Here is an 18,039-nt window from a genome sequence, read left to right as displayed (position 1 = left end):
AAAATGATATGAATTTGTAGTAAAATCATTTCTTTATATGTTTTTGCTTTCAGATATACACAGAAATAAAGAGACTTCCCAGAAATTTAGATTTTGCCTTCGATATGAAAGCACACAAAGATGGCAAACTTCGAAACCGGGACTTCCTTGACCGAGATGAAGACGTTTCAATATTCGAAGTTTTTACTGGAACTTTACAAACTATAATTATTATTTATTGTTTATTATTTGTTTTTGCTATAATGAATTTTTGCTAATTAGAATCCTTTTAGAAAAAAATGTGAATCATATAAGCCCTGGTCAAAAGAAAGAGGCGATTTCAAATGACGACAAATGGCGGATACCATATGATCACAGACGACCTTTCAAAGACCTAATTTAAAAAAAAAATATATATATAGCCACATGCATGTGGAAGGAGTGGAATTCTCAAGTGTATAAACTTGACGTGCATGTATTTCACTTAAAAATATTTCAACATGCAGATGGGTATTGAAAACCAAATAAATTTATGAATGATTTATTTTCTGTTTTCTTCATTCGATAGCTAAATACATTGAATATTACATCCAAATAAATTAGTAAAAAAAATATTGAACCATTATGTTTGGTAGGAATACAAAATTATACGTAAAAAAAATGTCTACAACACCCGGTATTCCAGGCGGTCACCCATCCAAGTACTAACCGGGCTCGACGTTGCTTAACTTCGAGGTGATCGGACGAGAACCGGTGTTTTCAACGTGATATGGTCGTAGACACAGAAGTGTTAATTTTTTGATATATAAGGTTGGGTAGTAAGCATTTTTGACAAACATTTATATATAATAATTTTTTTGAGAAGCAAAACTTTACATTAATTATATGTTTGATAGAAATGCAAAATTATAAGAACACAAAAAAAATGTCTACAACACCCGGTATTCCCAGGCGGTCACCCATCCAAGTACTAACCGGGCTCGACGTTGCTTAACTTCGGTGATCGGACGAGAACCGGTGTTTTCAACGTGATATGGTCGTAGACACAGAAGTGTTAAAATTTTTGATATATAAAGTTAGGAAGTAGCAATTTTGAACAGATCAAGAATTTGTATAAAAAAGATTTTTTTCAGGTTTAAGATAGAAGCAAAACTAAATATTTACTGCACGATCCAGAGGGGAAGATAGTAAAACTTAGCAAGTTCACATGGACTTTATAATAGAAATAAATTGCAGAGAAGAAAGAGAGATTTAGAAAATGGGACAAGCTTTATATTTTATTTGTGACTAATACCATGCAACAATTTCAGATTCTTTTTGAAAAATTTTGGTAGCCCTTAAAAGGGCTGTTTAAGCTTTAAAAGCATCATGCTTCCTTCATTTACTTCTTCTTTGGTGTCTTTGCCTTCTTTGGTTTAGCTGCAGCCTTTGTCTTCTTGGGAGATTTTGTGGCTTTCTTTGCAGATTTGGCAGCAGGTTTTGCAGCAGGTTTCTTTGCAGCTGGCTTCTTTGCTTTTGGTTTAGCTGCTTTCTTTTCACCTGCTGGTTTCTTTGCTGCAGGTTTCTTTGCGGCAGTCTTTTTGGTAGGTGTCTTTGCCTTCTTTGGCTTGGCTGCTTTAGGTTTAACTACTTTCTTTGCTGGTTTCTTAGCTGGTTTAGCTACTTCCCCAATCTTAAAGCTTCCAGAAGCGCCGGTACCCTTCGACTGTTTCAAGCTATTGCTCTTCACTCCTGATTTCAGAGCTAACTTCAAGTGAGTGTTGACTGTTTTTGCATCGCTACCAACGCTGAAGTTTGCTAAGATATACTTGAGGATGGCTTGACGGCTGGAGCCTCCACGCTCTTTCAAAGCAGATATAGCCTTTCCGACCATCTCGCTGTATTTTGGATGAGTAGCTACTTTCTTTGGTTTAGCTGCAGCTTTCTTCTTTGGTGACTTAGCTGGGGTCTTTACTACTGGTGCTGGTGCGTCAGACATTTTGCGGCTTTGGTTGTTGAACGATGTGTGCGAATGAACGACAGATTACAATGATATGCAAAAATCACTGACAGTGTGTAATTATCAAACTAACGCGGACCTCGACGAGAGCACCCTTAAACTTTCATGACAATCTAATTCAAACAGATCGACAAGAAAATCTGTGTGCTTGTTCGACAAGTTTTAATCATTTGTTTCAAATAAATTGTACTTTTTGTTATATAAATGATACACGAAAATTTTCAGCAGGAATTTATCTTTCAGAATATGTCATAAGAATTAAACAAGATACCACGAGTGAAGAAATATTTACGATTAATGTACAACTTGTCAATTTCACTCGTGCGATTCTTCATCAGAAAACGTGTTGTATTATTTCACAAAAACTAGATTGTGCCGTAAAAATGATATGAATTTGTAGTAAAATCATTTCTTTATATGTTTTTGCTTTCAGATATACACAGAAATAAAGAGACTTCCCAGAAATTTAGATTTTGCCTTCGATATGAAAGCACACAAAGATGGCAAACTTCGAAACCGGGACTTCCTTGACCGAGATGAAAGACGTTTCAAATATTCGAAGTTTTTACTGGAACTTTACAAACTATAATTATTATTTATTGTTTATTATTTGTTTTTGCTATAATGAATTTTTGCTAATTAGAATCCTTTTAGAAAAAAATGTGAATCATATAAGCCCTGGTCAAAAAGAAAGAGGCGATTTCAAATGACGACAAATGGCGGATACCATATGATCACAGACGACCTTTCAAAGACCTAATTTAAAAAAAAAATATATATATAGCCACATGCATGTGGAAGGAGTGGAATTCTCAAGTGTATATAACTTGACGTGCATGTATTTCACTTAAAAATATTTCAACATGCAGATGGGTATTGAAAACCAAATAAATTTATGAATGATTTATTTTCTGTTTTCTTCATTCGATAGCTAAATACATTGAATATTACATCCAAATAAATTAGTAAAAAAAATATTGAACCATTATGTTTGGTAGGAATACAAAATTATACGTAAAAAAAATGTCTACAACACCCGGTATTCCCAGGCGGTCACCCATCCAAGTACTAACCGGGCTCGACGTTGCTTAACTTCGGTGATCGGACGAGAACCGGTGTTTTCAACGTGATATGGTCGTAGACACAGAAGTGTTAAATTTTTTGATATATAAGGTTGGGTAGTAGCATTTTTGACAAACATTTATATATAATAATTTTTTTGAGAAGCAAAACTTTACATTAATTATATGTTTGATAGAAATGCAAAATTATAAGAACACAAAAAAATGTCTACAACACCCGGTATTCCCAGGCGGTCACCCATCCAAGTACTAACCGGGCTCGACGTTGCTTAACTTCGGTGATCGGACGAGAACCGGTGTTTTCAACGTGATATGGTCGTAGACACAGAAGTGTTAAAATTTTTGATATATAAAGTTAGGAAGTAGCAATTTTGAACAGATCAAGAATTTGTATAAAAAAGATTTTTTTCAGGTTTAAGATAGAAGCAAAACTAAATATTTACTGCACGATCCAGAGGGGAAGATAGTAAAACTTAGCAAGTTCACATGGACTTTATAATAGAAATAAATTGCAGAGAAGAAAGAGAGATTTAGAAAATGGGACAAGCTTTATATTTTATTTGTGACTAATACCATGCAACAATTTCAGATTCTTTTTGAAAAATTTTGGTAGCCCTTAAAAGGGCTGTTTAAGCTTTAAAAGCATCATGCTTCCTTCATTTACTTCTTCTTTGGTGTCTTTGCCTTCTTTGGTTTAGCTGCAGCCTTTGTCTTCTTGGGAGATTTTGTGGCTTTCTTTGCAGATTTGGCAGCAGGTTTTGCAGCAGGTTTCTTTGCAGCTGGCTTCTTTGCTTTTGGTTTAGCTGCTTTCTTTTCACCTGCTGGTTTCTTTGCTGCAGGTTTCTTTGCGGCAGTCTTTTTGGTAGGTGTCTTTGCCTTCTTTGGCTTGGCTGCTTTAGGTTTAACTACTTTCTTTGCTGGTTTCTTAGCTGGTTTAGCTACTTCCCCAATCTTAAAGCTTCCAGAAGCGCCGGTACCCTTCGACTGTTTCAAGCTATTGCTCTTCACTCCTGATTTCAGAGCTAACTTCAAGTGAGTGTTGACTGTTTTTGCATCGCTACCAACGCTGAAGTTTGCTAAGATATACTTGAGGATGGCTTGACGGCTGGAGCCTCCACGCTCTTTCAAAGCAGATATAGCCTTTCCGACCATCTCGCTGTATTTTGGATGAGTAGCTACTTTCTTTGGTTTAGCTGCAGCTTTCTTCTTTGGTGACTTAGCTGGGGTCTTTACTACTGGTGCTGGTGCGTCAGACATTTTGCGGCTTTGGTTGTTGAACGATGTGTGCGAATGAACGACAGATTACAATGATATGCAAAAATCACTGACAGTGTGTAATTATCAAACTAACGCGGACCTCGACGAGAGCACCCTTAAACTTTCATGACAATCTAATTCAAACAGATCGACAAGAAAATCTGTGTGCTTGTTCGACAAGTTTTAATCATTTGTTTCAAATAAATTGTACTTTTTGTTATATAAATGATACACGAAAATTTTCAGCAGGAATTTATCTTTCAGAATATGTCATAAGAATTAAACAAGATACCACGAGTGAAGAAATATTTACGATTAATGTACAACTTGTCAATTTCACTCGTGCGATTCTTCATCAGAAAACGTGTTGTATTATTTCACAAAAACTAGATTGTGCCGTAAAAATGATATGAATTTGTAGTAAAATCATTTCTTTATATGTTTTTGCTTTCAGATATACACAGAAATAAAGAGACTTCCCAGAAATTTAGATTTTGCCTTCGATATGAAAGCACACAAAGATGGCAAACTTCGAAACCGGGACTTCCTTGACCGAGATGAAAGACGTTTCAAATATTCGAAGTTTTTACTGGAACTTTACAAACTATAATTATTATTTATTGTTTATTATTTGTTTTTGCTATAATGAATTTTTGCTAATTAGAATCCTTTTAGAAAAAAATGTGAATCATATAAGCCCTGGTCAAAAAGAAAGAGGCGATTTCAAATGACGACAAATGGCGGATACCATATGATCACAGACGACCTTTCAAAGACCTAATTTAAAAAAAAAATATATATATAGCCACATGCATGTGGAAGGAGTGGAATTCTCAAGTGTATATAACTTGACGTGCATGTATTTCACTTAAAAATATTTCAACATGCAGATGGGTATTGAAAACCAAATAAATTTATGAATGATTTATTTTCTGTTTTCTTCATTCGATAGCTAAATACATTGAATATTACATCCAAATAAATTAGTAAAAAAAATATTGAACCATTATGTTTGGTAGGAATACAAAATTATACGTAAAAAAAATGTCTACAACACCCGGTATTCCCAGGCGGTCACCCATCCAAGTACTAACCGGGCTCGACGTTGCTTAACTTCGGTGATCGGACGAGAACCGGTGTTTTCAACGTGATATGGTCGTAGACACAGAAGTGTTAAATTTTTTGATATATAAGGTTGGGTAGTAGCATTTTTGACAAACATTTATATATAATAATTTTTTTGAGAAGCAAAACTTTACATTAATTATATGTTTGATAGAAATGCAAAATTATAAGAACACAAAAAAATGTCTACAACACCCGGTATTCCCAGGCGGTCACCCATCCAAGTACTAACCGGGCTCGACGTTGCTTAACTTCGGTGATCGGACGAGAACCGGTGTTTTCAACGTGATATGGTCGTAGACACAGAAGTGTTAAAATTTTTGATATATAAAGTTAGGAAGTAGCAATTTTGAACAGATCAAGAATTTGTATAAAAAAGATTTTTTTCAGGTTTAAGATAGAAGCAAAACTAAATATTTACTGCACGATCCAGAGGGGAAGATAGTAAAACTTAGCAAGTTCACATGGACTTTATAATAGAAATAAATTGCAGAGAAGAAAGAGAGATTTAGAAAATGGGACAAGCTTTATATTTTATTTGTGACTAATACCATGCAACAATTTCAGATTCTTTTTGAAAAATTTTGGTAGCCCTTAAAAGGGCTGTTTAAGCTTTAAAAGCATCATGCTTCCTTCATTTACTTCTTCTTTGGTGTCTTTGCCTTCTTTGGTTTAGCTGCAGCCTTTGTCTTCTTGGGAGATTTTGTGGCTTTCTTTGCAGATTTGGCAGCAGGTTTTGCAGCAGGTTTCTTTGCAGCTGGCTTCTTTGCTTTTGGTTTAGCTGCTTTCTTTTCACCTGCTGGTTTCTTTGCTGCAGGTTTCTTTGCGGCAGTCTTTTTGGTAGGTGTCTTTGCCTTCTTTGGCTTGGCTGCTTTAGGTTTAACTACTTTCTTTGCTGGTTTCTTAGCTGGTTTAGCTACTTCCCCAATCTTAAAGCTTCCAGAAGCGCCGGTACCCTTCGACTGTTTCAAGCTATTGCTCTTCACTCCTGATTTCAGAGCTAACTTCAAGTGAGTGTTGACTGTTTTTGCATCGCTACCAACGCTGAAGTTTGCTAAGATATACTTGAGGATGGCTTGACGGCTGGAGCCTCCACGCTCTTTCAAAGCAGATATAGCCTTTCCGACCATCTCGCTGTATTTTGGATGAGTAGCTACTTTCTTTGGTTTAGCTGCAGCTTTCTTCTTTGGTGACTTAGCTGGGGTCTTTACTACTGGTGCTGGTGCGTCAGACATTTTGCGGCTTTGGTTGTTGAACGATGTGTGCGAATGAACGACAGATTACAATGATATGCAAAAATCACTGACAGTGTGTAATTATCAAACTAACGCGGACCTCGACGAGAGCACCCTTAAACTTTCATGACAATCTAATTCAAACAGATCGACAAGAAAATCTGTGTGCTTGTTCGACAAGTTTTAATCATTTGTTTCAAATAAATTGTACTTTTTGTTATATAAATGATACACGAAAATTTTCAGCAGGAATTTATCTTTCAGAATATGTCATAAGAATTAAACAAGATACCACGAGTGAAGAAATATTTACGATTAATGTACAACTTGTCAATTTCACTCGTGCGATTCTTCATCAGAAAACGTGTTGTATTATTTCACAAAAACTAGATTGTGCCGTAAAAATGATATGAATTTGTAGTAAAATCATTTCTTTATATGTTTTTGCTTTCAGATATACACAGAAATAAAGAGACTTCCCAGAAATTTAGATTTTGCCTTCGATATGAAAGCACACAAAGATGGCAAACTTCGAAACCGGGACTTCCTTGACCGAGATGAAAGACGTTTCAAATATTCGAAGTTTTTACTGGAACTTTACAAACTATAATTATTATTTATTGTTTATTATTTGTTTTTGCTATAATGAATTTTTGCTAATTAGAATCCTTTTAGAAAAAAATGTGAATCATATAAGCCCTGGTCAAAAAGAAAGAGGCGATTTCAAATGACGACAAATGGCGGATACCATATGATCACAGACGACCTTTCAAAGACCTAATTTAAAAAAAAAATATATATATAGCCACATGCATGTGGAAGGAGTGGAATTCTCAAGTGTATATAACTTGACGTGCATGTATTTCACTTAAAAATATTTCAACATGCAGATGGGTATTGAAAACCAAATAAATTTATGAATGATTTATTTTCTGTTTTCTTCATTCGATAGCTAAATACATTGAATATTACATCCAAATAAATTAGTAAAAAAAATATTGAACCATTATGTTTGGTAGGAATACAAAATTATACGTAAAAAAAATGTCTACAACACCCGGTATTCCCAGGCGGTCACCCATCCAAGTACTAACCGGGCTCGACGTTGCTTAACTTCGGTGATCGGACGAGAACCGGTGTTTTCAACGTGATATGGTCGTAGACACAGAAGTGTTAAATTTTTTGATATATAAGGTTGGGTAGTAGCATTTTTGACAAACATTTATATATAATAATTTTTTTGAGAAGCAAAACTTTACATTAATTATATGTTTGATAGAAATGCAAAATTATAAGAACACAAAAAAATGTCTACAACACCCGGTATTCCCAGGCGGTCACCCATCCAAGTACTAACCGGGCTCGACGTTGCTTAACTTCGGTGATCGGACGAGAACCGGTGTTTTCAACGTGATATGGTCGTAGACACAGAAGTGTTAAAATTTTTGATATATAAAGTTAGGAAGTAGCAATTTTGAACAGATCAAGAATTTGTATAAAAAAGATTTTTTTCAGGTTTAAGATAGAAGCAAAACTAAATATTTACTGCACGATCCAGAGGGGAAGATAGTAAAACTTAGCAAGTTCACATGGACTTTATAATAGAAATAAATTGCAGAGAAGAAAGAGAGATTTAGAAAATGGGACAAGCTTTATATTTTATTTGTGACTAATACCATGCAACAATTTCAGATTCTTTTTGAAAAATTTTGGTAGCCCTTAAAAGGGCTGTTTAAGCTTTAAAAGCATCATGCTTCCTTCATTTACTTCTTCTTTGGTGTCTTTGCCTTCTTTGGTTTAGCTGCAGCCTTTGTCTTCTTGGGAGATTTTGTGGCTTTCTTTGCAGATTTGGCAGCAGGTTTTGCAGCAGGTTTCTTTGCAGCTGGCTTCTTTGCTTTTGGTTTAGCTGCTTTCTTTTCACCTGCTGGTTTCTTTGCTGCAGGTTTCTTTGCGGCAGTCTTTTTGGTAGGTGTCTTTGCCTTCTTTGGCTTGGCTGCTTTAGGTTTAACTACTTTCTTTGCTGGTTTCTTAGCTGGTTTAGCTACTTCCCCAATCTTAAAGCTTCCAGAAGCGCCGGTACCCTTCGACTGTTTCAAGCTATTGCTCTTCACTCCTGATTTCAGAGCTAACTTCAAGTGAGTGTTGACTGTTTTTGCATCGCTACCAACGCTGAAGTTTGCTAAGATATACTTGAGGATGGCTTGACGGCTGGAGCCTCCACGCTCTTTCAAAGCAGATATAGCCTTTCCGACCATCTCGCTGTATTTTGGATGAGTAGCTACTTTCTTTGGTTTAGCTGCAGCTTTCTTCTTTGGTGACTTAGCTGGGGTCTTTACTACTGGTGCTGGTGCGTCAGACATTTTGCGGCTTTGGTTGTTGAACGATGTGTGCGAATGAACGACAGATTACAATGATATGCAAAAATCACTGACAGTGTGTAATTATCAAACTAACGCGGACCTCGACGAGAGCACCCTTAAACTTTCATGACAATCTAATTCAAACAGATCGACAAGAAAATCTGTGTGCTTGTTCGACAAGTTTTAATCATTTGTTTCAAATAAATTGTACTTTTTGTTATATAAATGATACACGAAAATTTTCAGCAGGAATTTATCTTTCAGAATATGTCATAAGAATTAAACAAGATACCACGAGTGAAGAAATATTTACGATTAATGTACAACTTGTCAATTTCACTCGTGCGATTCTTCATCAGAAAACGTGTTGTATTATTTCACAAAAACTAGATTGTGCCGTAAAAATGATATGAATTTGTAGTAAAATCATTTCTTTATATGTTTTTGCTTTCAGATATACACAGAAATAAAGAGACTTCCCAGAAATTTAGATTTTGCCTTCGATATGAAAGCACACAAAGATGGCAAACTTCGAAACCGGGACTTCCTTGACCGAGATGAAAGACGTTTCAAATATTCGAAGTTTTTACTGGAACTTTACAAACTATAATTATTATTTATTGTTTATTATTTGTTTTTGCTATAATGAATTTTTGCTAATTAGAATCCTTTTAGAAAAAAATGTGAATCATATAAGCCCTGGTCAAAAAGAAAGAGGCGATTTCAAATGACGACAAATGGCGGATACCATATGATCACAGACGACCTTTCAAAGACCTAATTTAAAAAAAAAATATATATATAGCCACATGCATGTGGAAGGAGTGGAATTCTCAAGTGTATATAACTTGACGTGCATGTATTTCACTTAAAAATATTTCAACATGCAGATGGGTATTGAAAACCAAATAAATTTATGAATGATTTATTTTCTGTTTTCTTCATTCGATAGCTAAATACATTGAATATTACATCCAAATAAATTAGTAAAAAAAATATTGAACCATTATGTTTGGTAGGAATACAAAATTATACGTAAAAAAAATGTCTACAACACCCGGTATTCCCAGGCGGTCACCCATCCAAGTACTAACCGGGCTCGACGTTGCTTAACTTCGGTGATCGGACGAGAACCGGTGTTTTCAACGTGATATGGTCGTAGACACAGAAGTGTTAAATTTTTTGATATATAAGGTTGGGTAGTAGCATTTTTGACAAACATTTATATATAATAATTTTTTTGAGAAGCAAAACTTTACATTAATTATATGTTTGATAGAAATGCAAAATTATAAGAACACAAAAAAATGTCTACAACACCCGGTATTCCCAGGCGGTCACCCATCCAAGTACTAACCGGGCTCGACGTTGCTTAACTTCGGTGATCGGACGAGAACCGGTGTTTTCAACGTGATATGGTCGTAGACACAGAAGTGTTAAAATTTTTGATATATAAAGTTAGGAAGTAGCAATTTTGAACAGATCAAGAATTTGTATAAAAAAGATTTTTTTCAGGTTTAAGATAGAAGCAAAACTAAATATTTACTGCACGATCCAGAGGGGAAGATAGTAAAACTTAGCAAGTTCACATGGACTTTATAATAGAAATAAATTGCAGAGAAGAAAGAGAGATTTAGAAAATGGGACAAGCTTTATATTTTATTTGTGACTAATACCATGCAACAATTTCAGATTCTTTTTGAAAAATTTTGGTAGCCCTTAAAAGGGCTGTTTAAGCTTTAAAAGCATCATGCTTCCTTCATTTACTTCTTCTTTGGTGTCTTTGCCTTCTTTGGTTTAGCTGCAGCCTTTGTCTTCTTGGGAGATTTTGTGGCTTTCTTTGCAGATTTGGCAGCAGGTTTTGCAGCAGGTTTCTTTGCAGCTGGCTTCTTTGCTTTTGGTTTAGCTGCTTTCTTTTCACCTGCTGGTTTCTTTGCTGCAGGTTTCTTTGCGGCAGTCTTTTTGGTAGGTGTCTTTGCCTTCTTTGGCTTGGCTGCTTTAGGTTTAACTACTTTCTTTGCTGGTTTCTTAGCTGGTTTAGCTACTTCCCCAATCTTAAAGCTTCCAGAAGCGCCGGTACCCTTCGACTGTTTCAAGCTATTGCTCTTCACTCCTGATTTCAGAGCTAACTTCAAGTGAGTGTTGACTGTTTTTGCATCGCTACCAACGCTGAAGTTTGCTAAGATATACTTGAGGATGGCTTGACGGCTGGAGCCTCCACGCTCTTTCAAAGCAGATATAGCCTTTCCGACCATCTCGCTGTATTTTGGATGAGTAGCTACTTTCTTTGGTTTAGCTGCAGCTTTCTTCTTTGGTGACTTAGCTGGGGTCTTTACTACTGGTGCTGGTGCGTCAGACATTTTGCGGCTTTGGTTGTTGAACGATGTGTGCGAATGAACGACAGATTACAATGATATGCAAAAATCACTGACAGTGTGTAATTATCAAACTAACGCGGACCTCGACGAGAGCACCCTTAAACTTTCATGACAATCTAATTCAAACAGATCGACAAGAAAATCTGTGTGCTTGTTCGACAAGTTTTAATCATTTGTTTCAAATAAATTGTACTTTTTGTTATATAAATGATACACGAAAATTTTCAGCAGGAATTTATCTTTCAGAATATGTCATAAGAATTAAACAAGATACCACGAGTGAAGAAATATTTACGATTAATGTACAACTTGTCAATTTCACTCGTGCGATTCTTCATCAGAAAACGTGTTGTATTATTTCACAAAAACTAGATTGTGCCGTAAAAATGATATGAATTTGTAGTAAAATCATTTCTTTATATGTTTTTGCTTTCAGATATACACAGAAATAAAGAGACTTCCCAGAAATTTAGATTTTGCCTTCGATATGAAAGCACACAAAGATGGCAAACTTCGAAACCGGGACTTCCTTGACCGAGATGAAAGACGTTTCAAATATTCGAAGTTTTTACTGGAACTTTACAAACTATAATTATTATTTATTGTTTATTATTTGTTTTTGCTATAATGAATTTTTGCTAATTAGAATCCTTTTAGAAAAAAATGTGAATCATATAAGCCCTGGTCAAAAAGAAAGAGGCGATTTCAAATGACGACAAATGGCGGATACCATATGATCACAGACGACCTTTCAAAGACCTAATTTAAAAAAAAAATATATATATAGCCACATGCATGTGGAAGGAGTGGAATTCTCAAGTGTATATAACTTGACGTGCATGTATTTCACTTAAAAATATTTCAACATGCAGATGGGTATTGAAAACCAAATAAATTTATGAATGATTTATTTTCTGTTTTCTTCATTCGATAGCTAAATACATTGAATATTACATCCAAATAAATTAGTAAAAAAAATATTGAACCATTATGTTTGGTAGGAATACAAAATTATACGTAAAAAAAATGTCTACAACACCCGGTATTCCCAGGCGGTCACCCATCCAAGTACTAACCGGGCTCGACGTTGCTTAACTTCGGTGATCGGACGAGAACCGGTTTTTTTTTTTTTTTTTTTATCTTTATTATGATCACACTTCATATATACATATCACAGTTTGAAAATACACATATAAATGAAAACATTCATATAACTTATTGTCCTGTCTCTGAAATGATAACATTCGACATTTTACATAACAATATTGCGTGAAATATTTTCCACTAACTTCGAATTCACTGTCAGATTATAAAACTTTTTCTTTATTTTTTCCTTTTTTTTTCTTTTTATATAAAACAATAAAAAAACAACATTTGAAACAATTCAAGAAAAAAAAACATTAAATGTTTACACACGCAAAAGTTCTATTTTAATTATATTTTCCATGTGATACATAAAAAACGGTTGGTTTCCAGACCAGAATTTTGGTTCACCGGTACAAAAATTATTTAATAAAATTTCCGTGTATAAACATATATTGTTTTCCATCTTAACTGTTTATTAATCGAAACATCATGAACACAGTCTATATTTCTCCGCGTATCTTTCCATCCTTGGAATGTCACGTACGTAACAGTCAATGTCACAAGTGTCCCATTTTCTTACGTCGTTAAATCTATTAACGCAATACATTGCGTTTTCAAAGTCCGATTTCTCGCTGTCCAAATTTACATGTCTGATTTCTCGTGTCGCTATACTACACATAACTACGGTGTCTCTGTTTTTCACTTTTCCTATTATGTAACTTCCGTCAGATCGTCTATTAAATACAATTTTGTGATAATGACTGTCTGTACTAAGATTGTTCCCAGTAATTATCAATTTCGGATCGATTGTTTTTATTTCGTCGTTTTCATTTTTTTCTATATTTTCAACTTCGGTGTATATATTCTTTTTATTTCTCGAACCGTTACACAATATTCTTTCCGTTATTTCATTGTCCTTACTTGTTTTGACCAGCGATACACTAATCGGCTGAACACCTTTCATCACAACCGGTTGAACAACATTCCTTACAGGTGTAATGTTTATCTGCTCGGGGGCTACTAATGGGAGATCTAAATGACCATCGTATTGTAATTCACCTTCCGAGTCCATTATAACTTCTGAATTATCCTGATTATCGCCATTAAATGTCTTATCAACGTCATTGTTTGTATTTTCTGCTCTTTCCTTCCATGTTTTCATCCTTTTATTGTCTCTCTCTCTATTTGATCTTGACTTATGTTTTACTCCACGATTCACGTGTATTAAATCACCTCTTGTCCAAACCAATGAAATGCGCATTTTGTCACCTAAATAATGAGAATTCCATGTCAGTTGCTCATAATCATCAATAATACTGTTAATTAAGGCGACTAAAGGCTTCGGCAATTTTTCCATAATGATTTCCCTGATAGGTACCTCAATTTTCACAAGAAGAATAGTAAAGTTCACAAAACAACAATAAAACGCAAAATAATTCTCAAAAATGTCAGTAATTCAACTTACATTACTGTTATAATAGTTATATTTACTAAATCCGGCTGGTAATATCCAAATCCTATAGAAATAATAACACAATACGTGAGCAATAAATTGTACGTCTATATCAATGTAAGGTGCACTTGACTTTTCCAAAATTGTACTTTTTGTTATATAAATGATACACGAAAATTTTCAGCAGGAATTTATCTTTCAGAATATGTCATAAGAATTAAACAAGATACCACGAGTGAAGAAATATTTACGATTAATGTACAACTTGTCAATTTCACTCGTGCGATTCTTCATCAGAAAACGTGTTGTATTATTTCACAAAAACTAGATTGTGCCGTAAAAATGATATGAATTTGTAGTAAAATCATTTCTTTATATGTTTTTGCTTTCAGATATACACAGAAATAAAGAGACTTCCCAGAAATTTAGATTTTGCCTTCGATATGAAAGCACACAAAGATGGCAAACTTCGAAACCGGGACTTCCTTGACCGAGATGAAAGACGTTTCAAATATTCGAAGTTTTTACTGGAACTTTACAAACTATAATTATTATTTATTGTTTATTATTTGTTTTTGCTATAATGAATTTTTGCTAATTAGAATCCTTTTAGAAAAAAATGTGAATCATATAAGCCCTGGTCAAAAAGAAAGAGGCGATTTCAAATGACGACAAATGGCGGATACCATATGATCACAGACGACCTTTCAAAGACCTAATTTAAAAAAAAAATATATATATAGCCACATGCATGTGGAAGGAGTGGAATTCTCAAGTGTATATAACTTGACGTGCATGTATTTCACTTAAAAATATTTCAACATGCAGATGGGTATTGAAAACCAAATAAATTTATGAATGATTTATTTTCTGTTTTCTTCATTCGATAGCTAAATACATTGAATATTACATCCAAATAAATTAGTAAAAAAAATATTGAACCATTATGTTTGGTAGGAATACAAAATTATACGTAAAAAAAATGTCTACAACACCCGGTATTCCCAGGCGGTCACCCATCCAAGTACTAACCGGGCTCGACGTTGCTTAACTTCGGTGATCGGACGAGAACCGGTGTTTTCAACGTGATATGGTCGTAGACACAGAAGTGTTAAATTTTTTGATATATAAGGTTGGGTAGTAGCATTTTTGACAAACATTTATATATAATAATTTTTTTGAGAAGCAAAACTTTACATTAATTATATGTTTGATAGAAATGCAAAATTATAAGAACACAAAAAAATGTCTACAACACCCGGTATTCCCAGGCGGTCACCCATCCAAGTACTAACCGGGCTCGACGTTGCTTAACTTCGGTGATCGGACGAGAACCGGTGTTTTCAACGTGATATGGTCGTAGACACAGAAGTGTTAAAATTTTTGATATATAAAGTTAGGAAGTAGCAATTTTGAACAGATCAAGAATTTGTATAAAAAAGATTTTTTTCAGGTTTAAGATAGAAGCAAAACTAAATATTTACTGCACGATCCAGAGGGGAAGATAGTAAAACTTAGCAAGTTCACATGGACTTTATAATAGAAATAAATTGCAGAGAAGAAAGAGAGATTTAGAAAATGGGACAAGCTTTATATTTTATTTGTGACTAATACCATGCAACAATTTCAGATTCTTTTTGAAAAATTTTGGTAGCCCTTAAAAGGGCTGTTTAAGCTTTAAAAGCATCATGCTTCCTTCATTTACTTCTTCTTTGGTGTCTTTGCCTTCTTTGGTTTAGCTGCAGCCTTTGTCTTCTTGGGAGATTTTGTGGCTTTCTTTGCAGATTTGGCAGCAGGTTTTGCAGCAGGTTTCTTTGCAGCTGGCTTCTTTGCTTTTGGTTTAGCTGCTTTCTTTTCACCTGCTGGTTTCTTTGCTGCAGGTTTCTTTGCGGCAGTCTTTTTGGTAGGTGTCTTTGCCTTCTTTGGCTTGGCTGCTTTAGGTTTAACTACTTTCTTTGCTGGTTTCTTAGCTGGTTTAGCTACTTCCCCAATCTTAAAGCTTCCAGAAGCGCCGGTACCCTTCGACTGTTTCAAGCTATTGCTCTTCACTCCTGATTTCAGAGCTAACTTCAAGTGAGTGTTGACTGTTTTTGCATCGCTACCAACGCTGAAGTTTGCTAAGATATACTTGAGGATGGCTTGACGGCTGGAGCCTCCACGCTCTTTCAAAGCAGATATAGCCTTTCCGACCATCTCGCTGTATTTTGGATGAGTAGCTACTTTCTTTGGTTTAGCTGCAGCTTTCTTCTTTGGTGACTTAGCTGGGGTCTTTACTACTGGTGCTGGTGCGTCAGACATTTTGCGGCTTTGGTTGTTGAACGATGTGTGCGAATGAACGACAGATTACAATGATATGCAAAAATCACTGACAGTGTGTAATTATCAAACTAACGCGGACCTCGACGAGAGCACCCTTAAACTTTCATGACAATCTAATTCAAACAGATCGACAAGAAAATCTGTGTGCTTGTTCGACAAGTTTTAATCATTTGTTTCAAATAAATTGTACTTTTTGTTATATAAATGATACACGAAAATTTTCAGCAGGAATTTATCTTTCAGAATATGTCATAAGAATTAAACAAGATACCACGAGTGAAGAAATATTTACGATTAATGTACAACTTGTCAATTTCACTCGTGCGATTCTTCATCAGAAAACGTGTTGTATTATTTCACAAAAACTAGATTGTGCCGTAAAAATGATATGAATTTGTAGTAAAATCATTTCTTTATATGTTTTTGCTTTCAGATATACACAGAAATAAAGAGACTTCCCAGAAATTTAGATTTTGCCTTCGATATGAAAGCACACAAAGATGGCAAACTTCGAAACCGGGACTTCCTTGACCGAGATGAAAGACGTTTCAAATATTCGAAGTTTTTACTGGAACTTTACAAACTATAATTATTATTTATTGTTTATTATTTGTTTTTGCTATAATGAATTTTTGCTAATTAGAATCCTTTTAGAAAAAAATGTGAATCATATAAGCCCTGGTCAAAAAGAAAGAGGCGATTTCAAATGACGACAAATGGCGGATACCATATGATCACAGACGACCTTTCAAAGACCTAATTTAAAAAAAAAATATATATATAGCCACATGCATGTGGAAGGAGTGGAATTCTCAAGTGTATATAACTTGACGTGCATGTATTTCACTTAAAAATATTTCAACATGCAGATGGGTATTGAAAACCAAATAAATTTATGAATGATTTATTTTCTGTTTTCTTCATTCGATAGCTAAATACATTGAATATTACATCCAAATAAATTAGTAAAAAAAATATTGAACCATTATGTTTGGTAGGAATACAAAATTATACGTAAAAAAAATGTCTACAACACCCGGTATTCCCAGGCGGTCACCCATCCAAGTACTAACCGGGCTCGACGTTGCTTAACTTCGGTGATCGGACGAGAACCGGTGTTTTCAACGTGATATGGTCGTAGACACAGAAGTGTTAAATTTTTTGATATATAAGGTTGGGTAGTAGCATTTTTGACAAACATTTATATATAATAATTTTTTTGAGAAGCAAAACTTTACATTAATTATATGTTTGATAGAAATGCAAAATTATAAGAACACAAAAAAATGTCTACAACACCCGGTATTCCCAGGCGGTCACCCATCCAAGTACTAACCGGGCTCGACGTTGCTTAACTTCGGTGATCGGACGAGAACCGGTGTTTTCAACGTGATATGGTCGTAGACACAGAAGTGTTAAAATTTTTGATATATAAAGTTAGGAAGTAGCAATTTTGAACAGATCAAGAATTTGTATAAAAAAGATTTTTTTCAGGTTTAAGATAGAAGCAAAACTAAATATTTACTGCACGATCCAGAGGGGAAGATAGTAAAACTTAGCAAGTTCACATGGACTTTATAATAGAAATAAATTGCAGAGAAGAAAGAGAGATTTAGAAAATGGGACAAGCTTTATATTTTATTTGTGACTAATACCATGCAACAATTTCAGATTCTTTTTGAAAAATTTTGGTAGCCCTTAAAAGGGCTGTTTAAGCTTTAAAAGCATCATGCTTCCTTCATTTACTTCTTCTTTGGTGTCTTTGC

The 18,039-nt window shown here is 34.7% G+C and overlaps 14 non-coding genes across 14 annotated transcripts; all 14 read right to left on the bottom strand.

The window, feature by feature from the left end:
• Nucleotides 1–640: 640 nt before the first annotated feature.
• On the bottom strand, nucleotides 641–760 carry LOC134703927 (5S ribosomal RNA). The gene has a single exon (XR_010105183.1). It is a non-coding gene; the product is annotated as a 5S ribosomal RNA (ribosomal RNA).
• A 145-nt stretch (nucleotides 761–905) lies between these two features.
• On the bottom strand, nucleotides 906–1,024 carry LOC134703926 (5S ribosomal RNA). Its single transcript, XR_010105182.1, has one exon. It is a non-coding gene; the product is annotated as a 5S ribosomal RNA (ribosomal RNA).
• Nucleotides 1,025–3,002: 1,978 nt separating this feature from the next.
• On the bottom strand, nucleotides 3,003–3,121 carry LOC134703925 (5S ribosomal RNA). Its single transcript, XR_010105181.1, has one exon. It is a non-coding gene; the product is annotated as a 5S ribosomal RNA (ribosomal RNA).
• Nucleotides 3,122–3,265: 144 nt separating this feature from the next.
• Nucleotides 3,266–3,384, bottom strand: LOC134703922 (5S ribosomal RNA). The gene has a single exon (XR_010105179.1). It is a non-coding gene; the product is annotated as a 5S ribosomal RNA (ribosomal RNA).
• A 1,978-nt stretch (nucleotides 3,385–5,362) lies between these two features.
• Nucleotides 5,363–5,481, bottom strand: LOC134703921 (5S ribosomal RNA). Its single transcript, XR_010105178.1, has one exon. It is a non-coding gene; the product is annotated as a 5S ribosomal RNA (ribosomal RNA).
• A 144-nt stretch (nucleotides 5,482–5,625) lies between these two features.
• Nucleotides 5,626–5,744, bottom strand: LOC134703920 (5S ribosomal RNA). The gene has a single exon (XR_010105177.1). It is a non-coding gene; the product is annotated as a 5S ribosomal RNA (ribosomal RNA).
• Nucleotides 5,745–7,722: 1,978 nt separating this feature from the next.
• LOC134703919 (5S ribosomal RNA) lies at nucleotides 7,723–7,841 on the bottom strand. Its single transcript, XR_010105176.1, has one exon. It is a non-coding gene; the product is annotated as a 5S ribosomal RNA (ribosomal RNA).
• A 144-nt stretch (nucleotides 7,842–7,985) lies between these two features.
• Nucleotides 7,986–8,104, bottom strand: LOC134703918 (5S ribosomal RNA). Its single transcript, XR_010105175.1, has one exon. It is a non-coding gene; the product is annotated as a 5S ribosomal RNA (ribosomal RNA).
• Nucleotides 8,105–10,082: 1,978 nt separating this feature from the next.
• On the bottom strand, nucleotides 10,083–10,201 carry LOC134703917 (5S ribosomal RNA). Its single transcript, XR_010105174.1, has one exon. It is a non-coding gene; the product is annotated as a 5S ribosomal RNA (ribosomal RNA).
• Nucleotides 10,202–10,345: 144 nt separating this feature from the next.
• LOC134703916 (5S ribosomal RNA) lies at nucleotides 10,346–10,464 on the bottom strand. The gene has a single exon (XR_010105173.1). It is a non-coding gene; the product is annotated as a 5S ribosomal RNA (ribosomal RNA).
• A 4,473-nt stretch (nucleotides 10,465–14,937) lies between these two features.
• LOC134703915 (5S ribosomal RNA) lies at nucleotides 14,938–15,056 on the bottom strand. Its single transcript, XR_010105172.1, has one exon. It is a non-coding gene; the product is annotated as a 5S ribosomal RNA (ribosomal RNA).
• A 144-nt stretch (nucleotides 15,057–15,200) lies between these two features.
• On the bottom strand, nucleotides 15,201–15,319 carry LOC134703914 (5S ribosomal RNA). The gene has a single exon (XR_010105171.1). It is a non-coding gene; the product is annotated as a 5S ribosomal RNA (ribosomal RNA).
• A 1,978-nt stretch (nucleotides 15,320–17,297) lies between these two features.
• On the bottom strand, nucleotides 17,298–17,416 carry LOC134703912 (5S ribosomal RNA). The gene has a single exon (XR_010105170.1). It is a non-coding gene; the product is annotated as a 5S ribosomal RNA (ribosomal RNA).
• A 144-nt stretch (nucleotides 17,417–17,560) lies between these two features.
• LOC134703910 (5S ribosomal RNA) lies at nucleotides 17,561–17,679 on the bottom strand. The gene has a single exon (XR_010105168.1). It is a non-coding gene; the product is annotated as a 5S ribosomal RNA (ribosomal RNA).
• Nucleotides 17,680–18,039: the final 360 nt, after the last annotated feature.

Source organism: Mytilus trossulus, unplaced genomic scaffold, assembly GCF_036588685.1.
Source record: "Mytilus trossulus isolate FHL-02 unplaced genomic scaffold, PNRI_Mtr1.1.1.hap1 h1tg001222l__unscaffolded, whole genome shotgun sequence".
NCBI classification, from domain to species: domain Eukaryota; kingdom Metazoa; phylum Mollusca; class Bivalvia; order Mytilida; family Mytilidae; genus Mytilus; species Mytilus trossulus.
This window is presented reverse-complemented; position numbering and strand designations above follow the sequence as displayed.